The sequence below is a fragment of the Vicugna pacos genome, chromosome 7 (genome assembly GCF_048564905.1).
Source record: "Vicugna pacos chromosome 7, VicPac4, whole genome shotgun sequence".
NCBI lineage: Eukaryota > Metazoa > Chordata > Mammalia > Artiodactyla > Camelidae > Vicugna > Vicugna pacos.
This window is the reverse complement of record NC_132993.1, coordinates 75,272,840-75,296,482: the sequence shown is the minus strand read 5'-3', so window position 1 is coordinate 75,296,482 and position 23,643 is coordinate 75,272,840. Positions and strand designations below refer to the sequence as shown.

The 23,643-nt window shown below is 37.9% G+C and overlaps 1 protein-coding gene across 1 annotated transcript in view; it reads left to right on the top strand.

Moving 5' to 3' along the window:
* The window catches only part of RELN (reelin), a 440,736-nt gene that overhangs the window by 107,519 nt on the left and 309,574 nt on the right, over positions 1-23,643 (top strand). The window lies entirely within an intron of this gene.

Genomic DNA, 23,643 nt, shown 5'->3' with positions numbered 1-23,643 from the left:
ACTTCCCCCTCAAGCTGTCATCATACCCCATCATACCCCCCAGCTTTCCTTCATTGCCAAACTTTGTGTAAAAATGCTCCACTTTCTAGCTTCATTTCCTCACCTCCTGTTCACCATTCAGTACATTATTGTGAAGCTTTCTTTCTGGCATCCTACTATTGATTTTACTTTCACAAGAGACAACAATGACATTCTTTAGCCAAATCCAGTGACTGGTTTTAGTCTCATCTTTCCTGGTCTCTTGGGAGTATTTGACACGGCTGGTCACTCTCTGTCTGGAACTTCTCTTTTCACCCTGGAACATAAACAGGTTTTCCTGTTGGTGAGCAGGAGTCTCTCTGTTTATGACCAGTCTTACTACAGCAGCTACATGTTACCTAAACTAGAGTTGGCAAGGTGCCACTCAGTAAAAAAATCTGCCACTGAGACACCAAAAACATACCTGTCTATCTGCAAATACCATAACCCATGGCCTGGGCTCTGCCATCCGCTAGCCTTGTTTAAGTCCCACCTCCTTCCTCCCTCTTCCCGGCCTGATAACAACACAGTCATTTGTAATCTGCTACATTCTTTCCTAAATGTGATTCCTAAGAGCCTGTGGGCATACCAGAGATTGGGGACGATTTCTTTTTAATCTGGATAATATTTGTAGGTGCCTGAGATGAAGGAGTCCCTAGAAAACTGAAAGCATATCCTAGCACCAGCTTCTAGAAACCTTATAGCACCTTCAATCAAAACTGTGCATGCCAGAGAAAAAGTACCATTGCTTGCACAGCCCTTCCTCCCTTTATGCAGAAGAAGAGAGGACTTCCTCGCCTAACATCCCGTCATCATTCGCAGCCTTGCACTCACTGTCTGTCCTGGGCTTCGGTGTTTGCTAGTCTCCTCCGTTAGGGGATGAGGTCCTTATTATCAGGAGCTTTGCAGTTTATGTCTGTACACTTGATATTACCCTTTCCAGTGCTGAACACAAAGTAGAATTATTCTCAGGGCGCTGTGAAACTTTCACGTCTGCATCACGCTGTTGATTATTTTGAGGAAGTTGGTAAGGAGTCAGTAAATAATTTATTATTTCACTACTACTACTACTACTACTACTACTACTACTACTACTAATAAACTGCTGCTTTTTTGTTTTTTTTTTAATAATAGTGCACCTTATGATGTTTTTGTTTGTTCTAGAACTATGAATTGGTACATTTTCCAGGAAATGTCTGACAGTCTCAGAAGATCCCCAGATATGGTCTTCTATATGAATTAAAAATCTGCATTAGGAATTTTAATTACTGTCGTGAAATGTTGGGGATTACATCCTGGAATTATTTAAAAATGGACCTTTACTCTGGAACTGTACCCAAAGGCTGCTTTGACTTAAAATATATAGACACCAAAATAAGAGGCAAGGCCCTGGTGTTGGTACCTTTTTACATTTTCACCTTTGGAAGGAATTTGTTTAGAAACTAGAGGAAAGATGAGGCATGAGAGAATTTTGAGGGGTGATGGGTATATTATAAAATTGGGTTTTGGTGATGATTGCACCACTCTGCAAAATTATTAAGAATCATTGAATCATGCACTTAAAGTGGGTGAATTTTATGGCATGCAGATTATGTCTTAAAGCTTTTTAAAAGAAGAATAAAAGAAATATAAAGGAGAGAAATTTTGAACTTGTATGTAGGCCTCCTGTATTTTGTCTCTTATTTTTTTCCTTCCAGTTGTCGTACCTGCCATCTCAAGAGAGCTGTTGAATTTGATTCAGTACTTTTTCTTTAAAAAGTTATAATAATTCTGCTTCTTTTTTAATGGATCCTCACTTGCTAAAATAGATTTTCCTCTTTATAAAAAGCTTTTACAATAAAAAATTTCCAAAATATCCGTAAGTATGGAGAAGGCTCTAATAAGCCACCATGCACCCTTCTCTCAGCTCTAAGTGATCAAGTTTTGGTTTTTCTTATTTCAACCCCTTACCTTTTCTCCCCATTACCCTTGATTATTTTGAAGCAAATTCCAGACATCATAACAACTCATTTGTAAATATTTCAGTGTGTATCTCTAAAAGTTAGGGAATCTTAAAAAAAAAAAAACCCACAGTAACATTATCATGTCTACGTAAAACAACATTTTGTTAATATCCTCATGATCCAGTTAGTACTCACATTTTCCTACTGAGTCATGGTGTGTGTGTGCGTGTGTGTGGGTGTGTAACATTTTTGAACCAGGATCCAAATAGAATATGTCCATTACTGTTAATCATTGTTTCTTAAATCTGATTTATTTATTGGTTTTAAAATCCTTTATGTTTTATTTTTGACAGATATTTAGCACCTGTGTGTACCACAGAATGGAGATTCAGTAGTGAACAAAACAAACACAGATCTCTTATATTGTAGTGAACCTTTGTAACTTATATTAAGGAGGCTCAGAATCGACACTCTGAATAGAATTGAGAAAACAGCTGATTTGTTATGACCTGTAACTGTCCATTTGAAATTTCTCTGTGAACTTTGAGTAGCTGTTCTCAAATCTGGCTGACAATGACTCCCTTTAAATTCTATAAAATTGTCATTACAGGAAAGAATTATAGCAGGATGCTTTCTGAATACTTTTATTTGTATATATCTATATCAGCATCTATATCTGTATATCTTCTTCCCTCTCTTAAATAAATAACAGTAACCTATACATACCTATACATACATAGTTTCTATATGTAGTTGTTTTAAAAAGATTTAACATTATTTCTAGGAAACTGATCAGTAGTAATATATAGACACAGTCCTCATTCCTTTTTATAGCTGTATAGTACTTCATTGTGCATACCCTATTTATTCATCATCCTCTATTAGTAGTTATTTAGGTTGTTCTAGGTTTTTTCCCTGTAAATAAATAGTAGTGTAAAGCAGTTGTTGTGAAATTTTGAGATCAAAAAAGGTTACCAAACCCTATGTCTTCAACTTCTGATTCAGTGGATCTTTATTATGTTAAATTAATTTGCTTCTCCAAGTGTCAGTATTGTTTGTATGTAAATATGTGTGTTTGTTTATTTATTGTAGAAAATTTTAATCACATGTAAAATGATACATGATTGCTCAAGGAACCCATGTCTCTGTCACCCCAGTTTCAACAGTCATCAACTCAGAACCAATTTTGTTTTATCTATATCCTCACCCATTTCCTCTTTTCCCACTGGATTGTTTTGAGGCAAATATCAGGCTTCAATTTTGTGAGCTTGATCAAATTACTTAATCTTGTGACATGCCAGTTGCCTCCTCTATAACATGGGAGTAATCATACCTGTTTTCAGTGGTGTACTGGTGAATGTCTAAGAACCAGCTCTCTGAGGGGGAAACAAATCCTGATTGGTAGTATGTGCCAGTTTCTGTGGTGTAAGTCTTCACAGCATAGCCAGTTTCAAGCTACCAATGTGATGTCCCTGAATTGAGAAGAGATGGGAATACATGTGCACAGTCAGCATTCTCTAGCTGGTATTAGTCACCGCTACCTCACCAGTGCTGCTACTTCACAGGGCTGTAGGAAGGATTTATTGGGGGGAAAAAGTGCAGGTCGTATAGTGAGCATCAATAAATGATAACTCTTACTGTTGTTATTATTATTTCTAGCCTAGTGGGACTCCCTTATCACTTGAGAGACTCCTTCAACAAGTCTTTCCTCATTACACTTTTTTCCTGCATCTAAACATTCAGTTCTCAGCAGTATCAAAGGACCCATAAAGCAGTGTGATCCCATTCACTGACTTACTCCATGTAATAATTGGCCTGCTACACATTATAATTAAAATAAAAACTTAAATACTTCCATTCCATAGGGAATATAGTGAAGAAGTGTTAATGTATTTGTCTCACAGATTTCATAGTCTGATGAATATAAAGTGTTCTGAGAGTTGAGTATAAAGTTGTTTCTTTTTTGTTTTTGTGTTTTTTTAGTCTTGTCATCATTAATTACCTTCTGCTATTCATAGAAACATCTGGGGAAATATAAATATTTCCATTTATAGTTATGATATAATGACCAACATATGCCCAATTCAGTTTATGGTGCATATTTAAAGCCAATAAAATAGGTAATTGTACTAATGCCTTTAGAGGGTGTAGCTTAATGGTTTACTTACATTGCTTTGACATTTTGTTCATGGAGATTTGAGGAATGTTAATTGTTGTCATTGTGCACACTTGAAAAATAAATTGAAGTGATCTCAGTGTCTTACATTTTGATATCTTCTCTTCCCTCTGTAATCTTTTCTCTGTGAGCTGAAAGCAAATCATATAGATCATGAAACCCCTGTCACTATGTTCTGTGCTCCATTTATTCAGATTTCTAGAAACTTGCTAAAAATTTGACACAAAAACAAAATCAAGCTGAGACCTCTAAATTTTGTGAAAAAGAAAAGTTCAATTGCCATAAAGTTATTTCACCAGGAGGAGTCAAATAAAATTGAATACATAGTGTGCCAAGTTAAAAAATCAGTTAACATTATACTTAAATTATACTTAATCCAGTATGTGTAAGAGTAAATATGAAACTTTAAAAAATACTGGGTGTGCAGAGCCTCATCATGGTGAAACTGGACTGGCCATTTTTTGAGTAGTATTAATGTAGGGTTATGCATACTCTTTAAAAAGTGCATAAAACATACATTGCTTTCCCACTAAAACTAATCTTATAATTTCTGTAATCTTCTCTACTTCTTTCTTCTCATTCAACTGATCAGTTTTTTTTTTTACTCTTCAGTTTTAAAGCTAAAAGGATCAATATTTGCTACAATCTCCAATAATTGACCCATAGTCGTAAAGACTTGTAAACATAGAATTGAGGTCTTTTATCTCCCAGTCTTCTATTTTCTTTATTTCCTAGGCAAGTCTGGGCTTAGATCTTCATTTTGTATAATAAAACAACAGGAATTTTTTTTTCCTACAGGGCTAGTATTCATTTCTAAGGCCAGTTGGACATAATGGGATCAATTAATTAGTAAATAAAATTTGCATCAACGTTTGCTATAATTAAGCATAAAAGCTGTTGGAGCACCATTGCTATATTGTTGGAGCGTCTTTGTGTATTACAGCAGTGGGTAATCAAGGTGATGAAATTAGAATGTATGTAAGGGATACACTATGACAGTGCTGGTGAAGGTCAGAGAGGAAAGGCTTTTGTGAATAAGCTAAGTATAATCAAAAACTGTATTTTTCATAGTGTTTAGACTTTGTAACTATATAATTGCAACTGCAAAGAAATACAACCCTCCCAATACCCCTTATTTCTGAATATTTCTAACTCCTGGCCCCTGTGATAAGCCATCAAAGTGTTTGCCTTGATTACTCAAATTTTATAATGTTATACTTACTAGGAATGCAATTATCATGTACAGATTGAACAGACAGTATATTGAAATATAGAAACTGTTGACTGAAATAAATGCGCAGCCTTAAAGTTGAGTTATGTTTTACTTGGTGGGAGGACACGAGCTGGGATGACAGCCTCTCAGATGTCTCTGAGGGACTGCTCTGAAGAGGTAGCCAGTATATACAGGAGCTTTACAACAAAGACCAGGTAGTTAGAACAGTAAAAGATTACTTGTTATCTAAAGAAAACCAGAGACATCTCAAGTTAAAGAATTTAGTGCTTTTCTTTGTGGGTGGAAGCAAACATTTGGGCTCATTGAATTCATTCCTTTGACAATCACCCAGTTATCTAGGGCCAGTATCCTGTCCTTTGTTATTCTGAGTCCCCTCAGAGTGCACTTTGCCAGTGGCTGCAGAGGCTGGCCTGCAGGCGTGTCTTCACTGGGGGGTGGCCGCAGGGGCTGATGACTTGATGGCTTCAGCATTCTTTGTTTACTGATATGGCTTGCGATGTTTTTATTTTGCAGAACTAATATGTGTTGAGGTCTAACTATGCCCCAAGTGCTATTCTAAGACTTAATGCTTATAGTAACTCATCTAATTCTCCCAATAATTCTAAAAATTAATTATAACCCCATTTGATAGGTGAGGGAATGGAGGCGTAGAGAGTTTCAGCTGGCCGAAGTGACACAGCTGTTAAACGGCAGAGGCAGGATTTGAACCTAGTCTGCCTGGTGCTGGCCCTGCCGTACTTAACCACTACACCCTACAGCATCATACAGAACATTTAAAAATAAAGTAGATATGGTATATGTATTTTAAATGCCATAGTTAACTGCTGGTAGCACAGAAGGGGATTTGAAAATTTCCAGAGAGATTGCTAAAGAGGGTAGTTGTATAAAACATGACTAGGTTGTAAATGAGATAGAAATGTAGAAATTCAACCAGAAACCTCTGCAAAGCCTTAAAGATGTGCCTTTCCCCCCACCCCTTCCCTGGTGACTTGTTTTCCTGGAGTAGAACGACTGATTAGCATATTTTATTTCTGCTGTTAATGCCAAGACTGTTTGCCACCACTGGATTTGCCTGGTTGGTGGCATTTAGCGCAGTGCTTGACGCTTCTCTACGGAGCTCTTAGACGTCAGCTGTAAATCATCTGCTCAGCCTCCCTGACTGTGAGCCCCATGCTTCCCACCTGGTGCACTTGCCATATGTGGACAGAATTATGTGAAGCGTCTGGGGGTAACACTGCGAATTAGAAGGTGAATTTGAAGCTCTCTGGGCAGGCCCGTACATATGCGAATCCTGTTCCTTGTGACTGGAATTGTGTTTGTAAATCCTGTACACCCAGGTGAGACTGTACATTGGATGGAAAGGAAAAAACAATCTGCTTAAAAGAGGCCAAATAAACTTCCTCTAAAAACTGGGCAGTATGGGCAGGCTTTTTGCAATCACGCTCGTTCATGAAATGCAGTCGCATAAACACTCATTTCTTAAAAAAACTCCTAGAATCTACATTCAGTGGTAGTTCAATTAGTGGTATTTCCCAGCTATGCAGTTTCTAGCAAGAGGTTTTGATGCCACCTGTTGTGATATCTTTATAAGGAACCATATTATTGTAATGTAAACCGAAACCCTGCCTGGGTCTCATCAATAAAATGGTGGTTGTGGTGGTGGTCTGGTGGGGGGGCAGGGGCGGGGGTGGGGGTGTGTGTAGTTAATTGAGTTGGCAAGCAAACTTAGGATGATTTTTACTAATAACTTTTGCTAGGTACAAATAACTTCTTATTTGAAGGCCTTTAATGCAAAGTTTAATTATTATAGTTTAACTGTTTGTATGTTCTTTTAGAGTTTATGTTAGTCAGTGATTTTCAATAATAAAAAAAAAGTGTGGGTGACAATGGGATACCTCTGTGTAAAGATAGATATTAATTTCAAAAAGTCAAGTGGACTCTTGCATACAATTTCTAATTGCAAAGATAGAATTTTTTTCCAAGATGTTTTGGTTGACATATCTGTTTTTGATGTAAATTATCCCTCCCTCTCCTGCTGCCCAACCTTCTAACTAATTCCTTCTATTATATGGGGTGTTACATTCTATTCTACTTTGCATTTTAGGCAAGTTTGAATTGTAAAATCAATATTTAGAAAATGAGTTATTCTTATTTGGTAGCTTCCTACTGAAGTTTTGTCTTTCCACCTGACACTGAGTCACAGAACACTAATGGCCAATGCCTTTTTCTGAGTGAGAGCACTGAAGCTCCTCATGGTCCTCTTCATTTCCTTGAGATGCGTTATGGGTTGACTTATGTCTCCCCAAAAAGGCCACGTTGAAGTCCTAACCCCCAGTACTTCAGAAGGTGACCTTATTTGGAAGTAAGACCACTGCACACAGAATTAATTATGTGAAGATGAGGTCATACTGGAGTAGGGGTGAGCTCCTAATCCAATATGACTGGTGTTCTTATAAGAAGACACAGAGACACAGGGAGAGTGCCTATGAAGGCGGAGAATTGGAATGATGTACCTATAAGCCAAGGAATGCCTGGACCCACTGGAAGCTAGGAAAGAGGCATGAACAAACTCTCCCTGACAGTCCTCAGAAAGAACCAATCTGCTAATGCCCTGATTTTGGACTTCTCACCTCCAGAAGTGAGACAATAAATCCCTGTTATTTTAAGCCTCCTGGCTTGTGATACTTTGTTACAGCAGCCCTGGCACGCTAACATGAGGCATAAAGCAGTGAATTCAAATCAGAATCCTTCTCCTCACTCTATAGAATTCCAGCCCTTCTCATGCCTTGCCTGCTGTCTTGCACTAATTTTCCAGGCACTGTCCTTGATGCTCTTTGGTTTGTACCCATCCATTTTATACACCACTACTATTTTAATATTTCCTTCTATATATACAGAATTCCAGTGGTCACTCCCCCTTGTGCCTGCAGAGGTACATATTCCTGAGTGAGGCATTTGAGGACCCTCCTTTCTGGACTCAGTTGCCTTTCCAGCCCTTTCCCCCACTGTGTCTGATGTGCACGTCGCTGTATGCCAGCCACTCCCACTTCTCGTTAGTTCTCTCAGTGTGACCAGGACTTTTCCACTTCGAGCGTGCTGTTCCCTTCCCAACAACCCCACCTCCCACCCCTAGAGAATGTTACTCCTCTTCCAAAATTAATCTCAAAGGCTGCTGTAATAGTTTATTGATTCTGTCCCCAAAGGGTGCATTTGCTATCTCTCTCTGCTCACAAAATAATGTAGACTTTTTTTTTAACAATACTTATAGTAGTTTGCTTTGCATTATCATTATCTGTGCATGAGTCTTCCATTGTATTAAGCCCTCAAGGAATCTTTAACCTTTATTGGCAGAGATCTGGCATCCTCAGGGTAGATAATTCTATAGCACACCAACCAGAAACACATTCTGCTGATTTCAGGTGTCTGCTCTGCTCCTCCCGACACGTTCTCCGCCATTCGCTTGAAGAATACAGCAGTGGACTCCAGTCAAAGCCTTTTCTGCTCTTATTCACGTCACTGTATCTCCTTACCGACCACAGGAGGATAAGCTGAGAATCTGATGGTTCCCTCGTGTTAGAAAGTCACAAGGGAGACAGCATTTTTAACACTAAATCTCTTAATTTCCTCCTTGACCTAGTGAAGTCGCTAAGCCAAATGTAGCAAAGCTGTTTAAAATTGGATTCCTCTATTAGTAAAATTTTTGAACATGCATATATAATTAGGTATTTGCCTATTAGTTTACTTTTAATTTATAAATTCTATACATTTACTCCTGTACTTACCTACTTCTCATATTATAGAACATACACATTTGACATTAAAATGTAAAAGTTCTAATATTTTCTCCCCAACTATAAATAGAGGTATATAAATGAATTATTTAAAAAATATTTCGGTGATTGCCTTTTCAGTGAGAAACTGTAGATAAATAATTCCTAATCTAAAATTAAATTTGTTTCTCTTGAAGAATATAAGCTGGAAATGATGTAAACTTTAACATTTAATATAAGATGCAATATATGATTATAAATTCACATTAAAGATAATATACTTTACATACAGCCTAAAAGAAGCCCTACAATAGAAACATAATCATTCAAATCGATGCTTGGAATGATAGAATTTGAATGCAAAAGAAAAAACTTCTGAGCCTTCAAATAGCCATGACTTATTATAAATAAAAGCTAAAACTATAGAGAAGAAAAAATTTAAATTTATCTTTAACAAATAACTTGTCTTACTGAGAACCTTTTTTGTGATCATTCAGATAACTCCAGTATCATTTTTTTTAGTCAAACCAATATACTCTACTTAAATTCAAGTTATTAGATTATAATAATTTTATAATAGCTGTATTTTATCTATTTCCCTTTTCCTAATCTATTTTAAATATGAAGAGATTTAAGAATTTCTAAGACTACTTTGTAATCATTTAGCCTCTAGGAATAAGAAGCACTCATTTTTCTGATCTAATATTCAAATTATTGCCTCAGTAGGGTGAATTTTAATAAAATTTAAATGAAAGTAGCATACATCATATTTGAAAAAAATTTTCCTGAGATTTATCTTTAAAAATATATTGTTCTTTCTTTTATCTAATTCTTAATCAAGTGAACTAAAAACGTGATGAAATATATTTCATCATCAAAATTCATTCGTTAAGTGTCAATGCTTTCTTACAGTACATAAACTGCCGCTATGATGTAGACAGATAAAGTACTTGCAATAATTATATTATACATGTTTAAGCTGTAATTTTTTCATATTATGTGATTTACTGTTCTTTAGCAATTTATCCTGTAAGAAAACAAAAACGGAAATTATTGAGTGAAGTGCCTTTACCAGAATAATATTAGGGTCATGGGTAGAAATTTAGGGCTCCTAAAAAGACGTTTTAATGATGTAGAAGCAACTAATGTTTATATAGTATTTATTATGTGCTAGGCTTACACTTGCATACATTAACAATGTAACCCAGTAAGATTGTTTGTTTTCTGTATTTCACATATGAGGAAACTGAGGCACAGAGGGTTTACATGCAATTTACCAAAGACATAGCTAATATATGGCAAAACTGGGATGTGAACCTAGGCAACTTGGCTCTAGAATCTTTGCTCTTGAGTACTCCCATGCAGCTTATGCTCAGCTCAGTTTTCCTTTGACTACTGTAAAATAAGCAGATTGTTCTTCTTTTTGACAGTAGGAAATAGAGAGAAGAAGAAAGCAGACTTATAAGTCCGTTCATTAATTTAGCAAATAGATATTGAGTGATGCTGTGCAAAATCAATGTAAGACCAAATCACTTCTCTCAGGAAACTTAGGATCTAATAAAAGACATAGCATCAGACAAAGTGTGATAATAGTTGCATTAAAAGGATATATTAATAAGGAAAATTCACTTTTGCTGTGGTAACAAATTAACCCCACGTTGCAGCTTAACTCAATAGTCTGATAGGAGTCAAAGACTCCTCAGGGCTATTGTCCTCTATACTCTGTACTCAGCAGTCTGAGGTATTTCCATATTGTGGCTGTACTGTCACAGTGTGTGACTTCCATTGCCATCAAGGCAAAGGAATAAAGGAACCTAGAGGACTCACATTCTCTATTCTGTGCTTCAAGTGAGAAATAGTATCCTTCACTTTTGTTCATATCCCATTGTCAAAGTTATTCATATGGGCCCTTTGAATTACAAAGAGGCTAGAAAGCTTTTTGGAGTATATGGCTGTCTGGTGAGCAATAAATGCCCTGACCAAGAGGTTTGTACAGTTAATTGGAGCAGAAGAGAGTTGGACAAGAGTTAGTTAGGATTCTATGGGAAGTTGACTAGAAAGTAGCAGAAAAAATCATGAAGTCATGGTAGAGGCTGGTGAGGGTAATGAAGAAACACAAAACATAAGGTTCTGGGCATCCCGTAGGAAAAAGCTGTAGGCAGAGTCTCTCCAGTACCACGGAGAGCTCCTGTCATTTAAATTAGTGTGATACCATATGATGTTAATTGCAGTGCCTTTACTCAGCAATAATTCATTCCATAAACATTTATTGTGTGCCTATCATAAATTTTTGTAGATAAAAAATTCATAACTTGTAACTAACAGTCTAACGGGGAAGACAGATAACTCTGTAATGCAATGAGTAATTCAATAACAGAACTGTTCTCTGGGTATTATGAGAACATGGAAATATTCCTAACATTAACCTCAGATACAGGAAGGAGTTGTACAGGAAAATTTCATGGAGGCGATGATTTATAATAGTATGCACATTAAGTGACAAGTAATGGTTTAGCCAAGCCAGAGGAAGAAAGGGCACTTTAGGTCAAGGGTCAGCAAACTTTCTGTAAATGGCAGAATAGTAAGCATTTTAGGCTTTTCAGGTCATAATGGTAGGTCTCTTTTGCATTTTTCATTTTTAAAAAGCTTTTAAAAATGTAAAACTATTCTTAGTTCAGTGGTTGTGCAAAACCAGGCCATGGTCCAGGTTTGACCCATAGATCATAGTTTGCTGACCCTTGGTCGAGACAGAAGGAACAGGAGCAAAGCTAGAGATGTGTACATACAACTGATTACAGTTTGGTCTTGATAGAGTATGAAGTTTGAATAAGGGTCATGATAACTGAACCGAAATAGATGGATGGGGGCAGAATATCATGTTAGGGAACTTAAGTCTAATTCTGTTAAGTTTAGATTGCACTGAAGGATTTAAATCAGTGGAATGAAAAAATCAGATTTGCATTTTAGAAAGGTACCTGTCTTGAGAATTAACCTGAGGAGGCAAAACTTAATGCAAAGAGACCAATTAGGGAGCTATTGGCACTGGTCAAAAAAGAGATAATGAAAGCCTGAAATAAAGCCATAGTGAGATGTGTAGGCAAGAGGGGACACAGTTGAAAAAAAATTTTGAGGTAACTTCAGAAGGACTTGATGACTGATTAACTGGAGTGACTCCAAGACTAGGTAGGTAGTGTTCTTTAACTGAGGTAATAAATGTTATGCTGACTCATTGATGTTCCTCCTTTAGAAGGATCTCTGATTGTCATTTATTCCAGATTTACACCATCTGGAGTCAGAAACCAGAGGCACATCTTCCGTCCTGACATGACTTTTTGGGAAATCTATGAGGCTGTGCAGGAAGGGTATGGATGGCCTTTGCTCCTGTCCATCAGATAGATTGACTGGTATAAGCAATACCTTTCCTTTAGCAGAATGCCCATTCAAGGTAAGGGATAAGGAATTCAATGTATAGGTTCATGGAAATAGTCCTAAACACTGTGGTCTTTTAAGGCTATCAGTTATTTTAGCTATTTTTGGATCAAGAAATCCAGAACTGATAGACTGAAATCACCCTCTGAAGTAAACATAAGCCACCTATGATTGCCCAATGTTTTGATATAGTTTCCCATATTGCAAGTGGCACCATCCCAAAATAGAATTTCCATACTTCCTTCCTAGGGTAAAGGCATGCAACTTAGTTTCCACCTACTAAACCAACCCTCATGAGACTTGGCTACAGAAGAATGCAGTATGAAGTGGGGACTGAGTGTAGGAAAATCCAGATTCGGTCAAGTGCAGTAGTGAAAAACCCTTCTATTTTGGAATAGCTGAGGTAGAAGTTCCGTTATTTCAGTCCAAGTATCATTGATGTCAAGGAGTCGGAGCAGTTATAATGTTGGACCATTCTCATGGCATGGTGAATATCACTTCTTGCTGTGTAGCATCCAAGTTTATTTCTATTTACCTCCCAGAGAAACTGCCTGATATCTCTAAACATTCCTTTCATTGGCTAGATTGTATTCTGTGGTTTGCAGCTGGGAATATCAATAGCTATACCCAGGGCTTTGATTATATACTATATTTTATATAAAATTCCATGGGATAGGGATAGATAGGGGTGAATGCCTAAAAAGGCTTTTTAGAGGAACGGTAATGGGGAAAAAAAGATTGAGAAACAGTCTTACAGATTAAGTGGGCAACAGGATTAATTCAAAAATGTGCAGTGACAGTATGGGCTGTGATGGTCAAGATAAGGGAGAAGGAAGGAGGATTCACTGTTCTTTTAAGATGTTGGGCATTTGAAGCTTGAAGACTATGGGATCATTCATTTAAACACTGATGAAAAATTAGATAAAGCAGTTTGACCTGGAGCTCTGTCTATATGGCTGCAGTCACTAGTTATTTAGAGATAGCCTTGCTAGAGACAATTCTTTGAGATCAGCCAATCTGGAGGTACAGTTAAGGTAATCAGATCCTGTTTTTACATGCAGAGGCTTTCTGGGGTTAGTCAGGGGTTCCCATGACCCTTCTTTGTAGCTTGACCTGAGCTTCATGCTCAGCGTGGGTGATCTGCAGCTCATTAACTTACTTAAACAGGAGTTTTGTTTGAGTATAGTAGAAACAGAGGGCTGAGATCTAGTCCTAAATCTGCAAATAAAATTTCAGCATTTAATGGACACTCCCATAGCCAATTAACATGCAATTTCACATTTACTTTTCACAAAGGGAGTTATTACTTAATCATTTTCACAGTTCTGTTAAGTAGATCTTATTATCTAAATATTAAATAATAGTGATCATAAGATGTAGAGAGTTTAAGTAACCTTGCTCAATATCGCACTACCAAAAAGTAGCAGGGCTGGATCTCAAGTGACTAGTGGTCCCTCTAGGGACTAGGAAGTGTACAATTTATTAACCTCTTTACGCTTTACTTTCCTTATCTATAGAATGGGACTAATCATAACACTTCTTAGGGTTTTAATGAATAAATGAGTCAATCTTTGTCACTCAGAAGTTTGCCTACATCATTAAATATTCAGAAAATGTTAGCTGTTATTGTGTCCAGGGTCTTTTCTTCTTTTTTAAGCTAGGATAAGCAGAGGTCTGAACCAGGATGCTGAATAGTAATTCTGGTATTGCATTCAACTTCTTAGGTAGGTCAACTGAGCAATTCTTCGCCAATGAGGAAAGAGGAGCTGTAGGCTTGAGAATACTGGAGGTGGCTTTTAGGGTCTGAAGTTATTCCAGCAAGGCAACAGTCTGTAGTTTTGTTTTTTCTTAATTTTTATTGTTTCTCTGTTTGTTTGTTTGTTTGTTTATTGTGGTAAAGATGCAACGTAAGACCTACTCTCAACGAATCTTTAAGTGCACAATATAGATTGCTAACGAAAGCACAGTGTTGTACAGCAGAACTCTAGAACTTACTCATCTTGCATAACTGAAACTTTCTACCTATTGAACAGCAACTCCTACAACTCACTAGCATAAAAGCAAATAACCTGTTTTTAAAATCAGCAAAAGAATAGATATTTCTCCAGAGAAGAGGTACAAATGATCAATAGGTATATGAAAAGATACTCTACATCACTAATCATCAGGGAAATGCAAATAAAAACTGCAGTGAGATATCATCTCACGCCTGTTAGGATGGCTGTTATATAAAAAAAAATTGGATGTCTTATGCACATGGTGGGAGTATAAAAGGGTGTGATCACTATGGGAAACAATAGAGAGGTTCTTTAAAAGTTATAAATAGAACTAACGTATGATCCAGCAATCCCACTGATGGGTATACATCCAAAAGAATTGAAATCAGGATCTTGAAGAAATATTTGCACTCCCATATTTGTTGCAGCATTACTCACAATAGCCAAGGTATAGAAACAAGCTAAAAATCCATCAATGGACATCAAGGATGGATAGGTAGAGAAAATATGACATATACATACAATGGAGTATTATTCAGCCTTAAAAAGAAGGAAGTCCTGCCATCTGTGACAGCATAGATAAACCTGTAGGACATTATGCTCGGTGATATAAACCAGTCACAGAAGGACAAATGCTTCATAATTCTGTTTCTATGAGGTATCTAAAACAGTCAAGCCCATGGAAGCAGAGAATAGACTGGTGATTGCCAGGGGCTGGAAAAGAGGAGAATGGAGATTTTCAAAGGGTATAAAGTTTCAGTTACACATGTTTTGTTTTTTAAGGAAAGACTTGCCAAGGCCCTTTTAAGCCTCATACGCTGGGGCTTGGGTTAGTATGTCTGAGGCCTCTTTCTCTGGGTTTTTCTGGCCTGCGTTTGTGTAAAATCTGACTTTTAGACCAGGAGTTATGCTGTGAATCCAACACACACCAGGCACCAGGTGGTGAGGTAGGAATACAGTTCTGGACGGGTAGCCAGCATGGTGCACTGAGGTTGGAAAGGCTGGGGCAGACAACGTGTAGCAATTATCTACCACCAAACAACTTCTAAGGGGGGAGGCAGAATACTTAGGAGTATTCCTTCCTAAGTAGGAAAGGCAGCAGAGACATACTTTGAAACAGTGGCTTAGAGAGATTCAGTTAAAGGTAGTGCAGACTTTACAGAGCTTTTTGGAAAGGACGCTGCTCTGTCAGACTCAGTGGCCACATAGACCTAAGTGTGACTGGATGGCTTTGCTCCTTAGGGGAGTATTTCTGACCTAAAGTTGTCCCACTCATATCTGTACCAGGGATGTGTCTGCCAAGAGGACAAAGATTATCCAGTAACTGTCTGATGAGAAATTAAGGTCTTTGGCAGGGACGGGGGAAGACAGAGAGGAAGCATTTGAGTCTGTGCCTGGATGAGGGGCCCTTCTGGCTCACTCTCAAATAGCTTGCATTTCATCGCAGGATTTGGGCAGGATTTCTATTGGATCAGCATAGGGGTCTGTCCCAGAATTGAGGTACTGCCACTTAAGGGCACAGGGAGGGAGGAAGCCAGTGGACAGTGTAAGATAGAAAATGGACCTGCCATTCACTAGCTCTGTTTGTCAACACTTGTTTAAGTGTTGGCAAGTCACTTAAATCCACTAGTTCTTGATAATTCTCCCTTATCTCCGAAGTGGGAGTGATAGTAACAGCTAACAAATACAGTGCTAACTATGCGCCATATACGCATTTAACCTTCAGAGCCACTCTATTATCATCTCCATTTTCCTGGGGAGGGAAGTGAGGAACAGAGTATGTGAGTAACCTGCCTAAGAGTCCACAGTTCCTTGGTAGTGGAGCAAAGATCGGATCCCAGGCAGACTGCTGCGTTCCAGGATCTGTGCTCTCAACCTTTCTCCGCTACTGCCTCCCCGATTGTAGTAAGGTAATAATATGGGTAAAACACCTGGCACAGAGAGGGCATTTGATAAGCAGAAGTGCTGGGAGAAGGATGGAGCGGGAAGGGAGCCACAGGAATTCTCACCTCTGTAACGCAGTGAGTGAGGAAAGGGTGAAGTTGACTTAGAATAAGCTCTTTTTCTATAGCCAACAGATGTGGGACCCTCATGCATTTTCGAACATATGCCGATATATGTTCAATTCCGGAATGATTTTTAAAAGATTTTAGTACTTTTTTTGCTTCTAGACTTAAATCTGAAACCTAATGCCTTCAAATCAACGCTTTAAAAGTTTAGCATACCCAGTGCATACGTGTGAGTGTGGTTGCACGCAGTCTTCATTATCTTGAGAGCTGTTCTGTTCATATCCATTTTCATCAGGCCAGTACTTCACAGATAAGCTGCAATAAGGATGTTTTCAGGAAGCTCTGTGATTACTTTTCAGCATATAAAATCATGTTTAGCTTTGCTGAGATGTTTGCATACATTAACCTAGCACAGAAGGCAAATAATAGACAAGTTGAATTCTGTAAGTAAACAGTTACTCGTATTTGAATCAGATGAAAAGATCAAAGAACAACAAAAAGGGACTACATATTTCATTTTCTCTCTTCACTCACAATAGAACACTAACTTTCCCTGGGATTTCAAAATGTAGAATAGATAAACAAGATTGTACTGTGTAGCACAGGGAAATATATACAGGATCTTGTGGCGGCTCACAGTGAAAGAGAATGTGACAACGAATGTATGTATGTTCATGTATAACTGAAAAATTGTGCTCTACACTGGAATTTGACACAACATTATAAAATGACTGTAACACAATAAAAAAAAGTTTAAAAAGAACAAAAACAAAAAAAACCAAAAAAACCCCACTAACTTTCCAAACTACATTTTCAGAAGTCTACTTTCTATTAACTAATGTAAACCTTTAGATATCCCTTTTACATGAAGAGCAAATGATGAATATAAAAGGAACCAGAAATTATTGTAAATATTTGTCTTTTCTCACACTTTTTATATAGACGTACGTCAACAAACTTACTAAACTTCCTGACAGAATATTCTACCATACTTTCTGAAAGTGTCTGAAATAATAAAGTAATATTTATTTTAAGGTTTTATCATTTTTAAATATGAAGGTTAACGTTTTTCACAAATGAAAATCTATAACCTTAATATACTTTCTCTTGGTTTGCTGATATCCCATCCATAGAAGCCTTAGTTCTTGAATCCCATGAAAAATAAACGAGGACATGTTTCTGCCCACTTTAACCATGGGCAAATGACAAACTGAACAGATTTGAGTAATCCATGTCTTTAATCTACGAAATATAGAATAAACCCAACACAAATGTGTAATTTTCCCACTGCTTTAGTTATATTTGGTAATAAAATCTTCGGGGTGTTTCTTGGAAGTGAATAGCCAACATTTTTATGAGAATAGGTACATTTTATTTTCAAGATGGGGGAATCACAGAAATTCTAGTTTAAGTTCTGAAGACCCAAGGTATGCACATTAAAAGCATAGAAAAGTATTCCAGAGGGGAATTGAGTTCATACAAAGTTTAGTCACAAACCGAAAATAACTGAAGACTTGTCAAGGAAAATGACATCCCGGAAGGCACAGAAATGTGCATCACTGTCTTAAAAGGGATCATGGAAGCAACTTTAGAACAATCAGAGACATCAGGAGCCCAAGCTTGCAGAAGTCTAATCTGGATAAAGGAAGCTCTGGTATAGATTCCTATCCTTTAACCACAGTTTTGCTTAAGAAGACATATGTTTTTTAACTAGATATTCAATGGTTTGATGAACTTGATGAATTTAAAACACCCATACTTTGTCAAAGGAATAGTCATCTTAAAGAGTTATTGTGATTATTTCTTGATACAGAAATTACAGCTAGATTGTAAACATTCCTATTTATACCTGTTTTTCAAGTGTGTGTACAGAATATTCAAAAGGAAAACGTGTCTATAACATAGGTGCTTTAAAATCCAGCAAGAGAGTTATCAATGTCGTAGAACTTCAGAGTCTGAAGGATATATACTTTACTTTTTTGTCCAAAGTTAGGTCAGGAGAGCCATGCTTCGTAAAGTGCTTTCTTTCTCTCATCATCCAATTCTCCTGGAAAAGAATATTCTTCCTTCTCTACGGAAGAAATTCCACACGAAAATCTTTTAATATGAAGGTTTACACCTAGCCACAACAATGAATATAAAATCTTTATTATAACTACACTACACAATACATATTTTATATGTATATATCTCCGTAAGACACACATTATAACTAAATTCTTTTTATTATAGATCTGATTTTCCTCTTTTCAGTACTGTTAAAACTCAATATGTATCCTGCTATCCAGCATGCAGAAGGGGGAGGCACTATCATAAATTTAAATTCATTATCAGATTCAAATGAAAGTTATCCAAGAATAGGTTTCCAAATCACATATGTTAATAAGATGGTATACACCTTTCATGACACAAAAGCCATTAGGGAGATCACTGTGGCAGATGCAGTAAATTGGGTTTCACAGAACACGGGAAGCTGATGTTGACTGCTCTCCTTCTCCTAGTTCTATTTTCTATGTGTACCTCTGCTCATTATGTCTGCCTGTGTGCTGTCCTCCCATCTTTCTTCTGCTCGTTGAAATGGTACTGGGAGGGCTGAGGAACCGAACGGAGTCCTAGTGATCATGGGCCAGCAGTTCATAGATGTTGGAACCGAAGCTTGGGAGGGAGCACCCTGATCAAGATCGTGCAGCAGGTGTGACAGAGCAGACAGTACCATCTCTTGCCGGTACTCGGCTGCCTCATGTACATAAAATCAAATATGGGAGAACTTAGCTTCTTCTTCAAAACTCAGTTCCAGTCTCCATTTTCAGTAGAGCCATTTCTGCTGTGCAGCAAGGGCACCGGTTTGAATCCAGGCGATACTGCCCACCTGCTGTGTAACTGTAAGCAAGTGTTTATCTCCATTATCTTCGTGTCCTAAGGGTAAAATGCACGAAATAACAGCTCCCACCTCATAGGATTGTTAAGAGCCTTAAACAAGTTCATCTTCTCGAAGCTCTTAGAATAAATAGTGTCAGGACATAGTAAGTGCTCAGGAAGCATTAGTTGTCATTATTATAATTGTCCACGTTAATTACTCCTCTCCTCTTTCGTATTTTTCAAAACACCACCCAGTTAGCATTTATTCCCTAGCTGTCTTGTTTAGAATGTTGGCTTATTCCGATTTTCTTTTCCCAACTGAAGTCATTTCAGGTCCGGGACTACGTCCTGTGTTTCTCCTGTGTGCCTCCACAGGGCCTAACATCATGTTTGACTCAAAGCAGGGATTCCGTGCATACTGTTTTCTCTGCTGGTTGATACTAAATACATTTATAATAGTTGTAACTCTGGCCAATCTTTAGATGTTCTCAAAGAAAATGCCGATTAAAACGTGTTAGTGTTACGGAAACGACAGGCCAGTCAAGAAACAAGCACCACTCGGAGGGTTGGAGTACTCAGATGTATTACGCCGGTGGGCTCAGAGGGGCTTCTGCTTCGAAGTTCTGAGCACCTTCAAGATGTGCACATGAGGTTTTATAGGGTAAAGTACAAGCTTGGGGTATTCGGCCAATAGGCATGGAACAGCTTTAGCAGCATTATCATCATAAAAGTGGAGGCGGGGAGGCAGCAAACCAACATTCCAAAGCCAGATATGTATCTTTGAAAAACCAGTTGGCTAGCAAAAAAACATAAACAGCAAACCAACACGAATTAACTTAGATTTACAAGTTAGTCCAGCAGAACTCAGATCGGTATTCCAATACTTAGACTTGTTAGCCCAGCCCAGCCTCTCCTTCACATTCCTAGACCTGTGAGTTATCTTGTTAGACCAGCCCAGCTTTTCCTTCACATTAGCAGTATAGTATAGCAGTGCTCTGTGTTAAAGAAGCAAACACCACTCACATTTGTTGTGTTTGAAGGTACATGGAAAGGTCCTCCGAATACCTGTTTGAAGTGGAGTAGTGGGTAAGAGAGTGGGATATTTGCGTTACCACCGGGGCCAGTATATAAGATGCTGCTAGTAGAGACTTTCAAACTGTGTCTTGGTACTGCAGTGATACTACTCCAAACCCTGAATTCTGGACATCGTTGTACTAGTCTACATTTTTAATACATATTCTCTGCAATGCAGTATAATTGCTTGGTGAGCTTTTCAAACTCCCGGTACCACAAACCAGTGAAGTCAGAATGTCTGGAAACCAGTAATTTATTCCGTCTCTTCAGGTGATGCTGCTTATAGCCAAGTGGGAGAGCTGCCATGCCAGACTGTCGGGCTGCAAGACTGTTATTCCGTGGCATGCTTACCCAGGGTGGGGCGTGAGATGATTGCAACTCTATAGCTACCCTATAGAATTCTGTCCAGTAATATGCAGCCTAGACATTGACTCACTTTCTAAGAGGAGTTTTGAGGAGTGAGGAGATATTTGAACAGGAATCCTATTACCAAGGCTCTGAAACCCTGAAACTTTATTTTGTTTGACTCATTTCCCTTCCCACATGGTTGTGGCTGGGTCTTTTGCTTTCCTTTTTGACCAAGCCGACTCCTGCAGATGTGTCATTTTCCACACACTGAGTCCCTGCTTTATGCCGGACCAGAGGGGAGTGGCAGTTCTTGAGTCACGGCTTCTGAGTTTCCGTCAGCACTCTGTGATTTCCCTGTGGGTCTCTCATCCTCTCTAACCCTGTGGTCTCTCTGGCTTGATGACTTTCGTCTCAAGATGCAGCTTAACAAATATATATATAAACACGCATATATATTATATATATATACATATATATATATACATACATATACATATATAAACTGTAATGAGAAAAAGAGCATCCTTAGGATGTGTCAAAATATTGACTTGTTTGTCTGTTTCTTTGGCCAGGGTGACCTATTCTGAACAACTTTCTATTCTAGAAGATTTTATTTCACTAGTTAATGTAACATGTGTATATAATTTCTATTGTCTTTTATTTTTATAGTTAAATTATTCATGCATTTATTCAGGAAATATTTCTTGAGTCTCTCTAATGTGCCAGACACTGTGAGAGCTTCTGGCAATATGAAGATTAAAGACCTGGTCCCTCATAGGCTCCTTGGGAAGATGATCAAGGGCTATGGTAGAGCAGAGTATGAATTGCTGTGAGGACATGCAGGAAGGGCACCTGTCCCAACATGGGGCTACTGTACCAGACACTGTCATATTTATTGGGTCACCTCATTCTCACATTAACCTTAGGATGGTGTGGACATGGTATTTTCATTTTACAGACAAGAAAGCTGGATCTCAGAGAGAGTATGTCATTTGCTCAAGTTCACAAAGCCAGTAAATTCATTCTTTATTTAACCGCACATTCCTGGTGATGTTTTTTAATTAGTATTTTTACTAATAAACTTTATTTTTAAAGCAATCTTAAGTCACAGGAAAACTGAATGGAAAATACAGAGATTTTCCATATGCTACTGTGGTGTGTGTACCCCCCCCCCCCAGTCACAACCTCCCCAGCATCCCACATCACAAGTAATATATTTGTTACAACAGAGGAACCTACTCTGACATCATTACCACTCAAAGTCCAGAGTTCACATTAGGGTTCATTCTTGATGTTGTACATTCTCTATGTTTTGACAAATACGTAACAATATGTATCCACCATTGTAACTTTATACAGAGTAGTTCCACTGGCCTAAAAAAAATCCTCTGTGCTCTGCTGGTGCATGTCTCCCTCCCTCCCTCCTAACCCATGGCAACCACTGTCTCCATAATTTTGCCTTTTCCAGAATGTCACAGAGTTAGAATGATATAGTATGTAGTTCTTTCAAATTGGCTTCTTTCATTTGGTAATATGCATGTATTTATTCATGTCTTTTCATGGATTAATAGCTCATTTCATTTTAGCTCTGGATAATATTCCATTGTTTGGATGTATCACAGTTTATTTATCCATTCACTTTCTAAAGGACATCCTGGTTTCTTCCAAGTTTTGACAATTATGAATAAAACCACTGTATACATCTAAGTGCAGGTTTTCGTGTGGACATATATTTTGAACTTTGTTTTAATTTGCAATTCTATAATGATGTATGATGCTGAACATCTTTTTGTATGTTTCTTTTTCACCTGCATTATCTTTTTTAGTGAGGTATCTGTTCACATCTTTGCCTCTTTTTAAAAATTGAGTTGTTCATTATCTTATTGTTGAGTTGCCTATTAATATTTTGTAGTAAATATCTGAAATAAACCTAAGAGAATCACTTTATTTCAAAAAGAAAAAAAAAATCACCTCCTGATAGCTCAGCTGGGAGCTGACCTGGCACTCATTGGCTCAGCCATGATACTCTCATGTTGAACATGAGCACTTTCACAGGTCATCCACATCAGACAAGGCTGCTCTGAGGCCATGATGGTTTGAGGCAAAAACAAGACTACTTTGTAATCATGCCTGAACACAGACAAGAGCAAGAACATGGTGCAAACACCCAAAATGACCAACATCCCTCTCTCCATGCTAACGTGACTGCCGCTTGTTTTAATTTCAGCTTCAGCCCTACTCCATTCCCCATGTCTGATAGGTAACAAATGTTAAGATACTCAGTGTTAAAATTGCTCCTACTTTCAGTTAGTACCAACTCCAGAATCAAAACAACCTTTCCCTGCAACCTCCCCACAAGACCAAGGTGGTTCCCAGGATACAAGACTTTCAGTACTAAAATCGGGAAATTCCTGGGCGGGCTTGACCACCCTATTGTCTACAATAACCTAACACAAGCCCTAATACTCGAACAAGCTCCTTCCCACATTCTCTTACTGAGATACCTGCAAGTTCCCAGTAGTCTTTGGTCTCCCTTGCAGCAGACACTTCTAATAAATCCAACCTTGTTATACTGCAGGTGTGGTCCTGGGGGTCTTTGTTGATGGGCAAAGACCAATCAACAAAATCAAAGTAAAGCACATATTATAGCAATGAATTTAGTAGATGTACCTTAACAATAATGTTTTAAATGATTAATTTCCTTTTAACAATAGAAAGTGGAAAATTGCATAACTTATGGGGGAGCCAAATAGCACGATGAATCTTAACACAGGAAAAATGTCCAG